This window comes from Plasmopara halstedii, assembly GCF_900000015.1.
Source record: "Plasmopara halstedii genome assembly, contig: Scaffold_430, whole genome shotgun sequence".
Classification (NCBI taxonomy): Eukaryota; Oomycota; class Peronosporomycetes; order Peronosporales; family Peronosporaceae; genus Plasmopara; species Plasmopara halstedii.
Genome location: NW_020187350.1, coordinates 1,139,256 through 1,139,528, shown reverse-complemented (window position 1 = coordinate 1,139,528; position 273 = coordinate 1,139,256).

Genomic DNA, 273 nt, shown 5'->3' with positions numbered 1-273 from the left:
AGATCAGACATCTCCTGCCCAAGCTCCGTCAGGCGGTCCTCAATGCGAGCGAGGCCCCCTCGATTCCCAGACTGGGCGGCAGCATTACCGCCAGTCCCAAGTCCCAGTGCAATCTCAAGCACCAGGACTCGTTGACGGAGACGATCAACTTCAGGGACCGGCGACGGATCCGCAGGCGGCGCACTCGAACGAGAGGCGCGCCTCGAATGCGGACTCTGCGGAGGTGCCTCGTAGTCGTACGATGGCGCCTCCTCCGCTCCTTGATCGTAATGA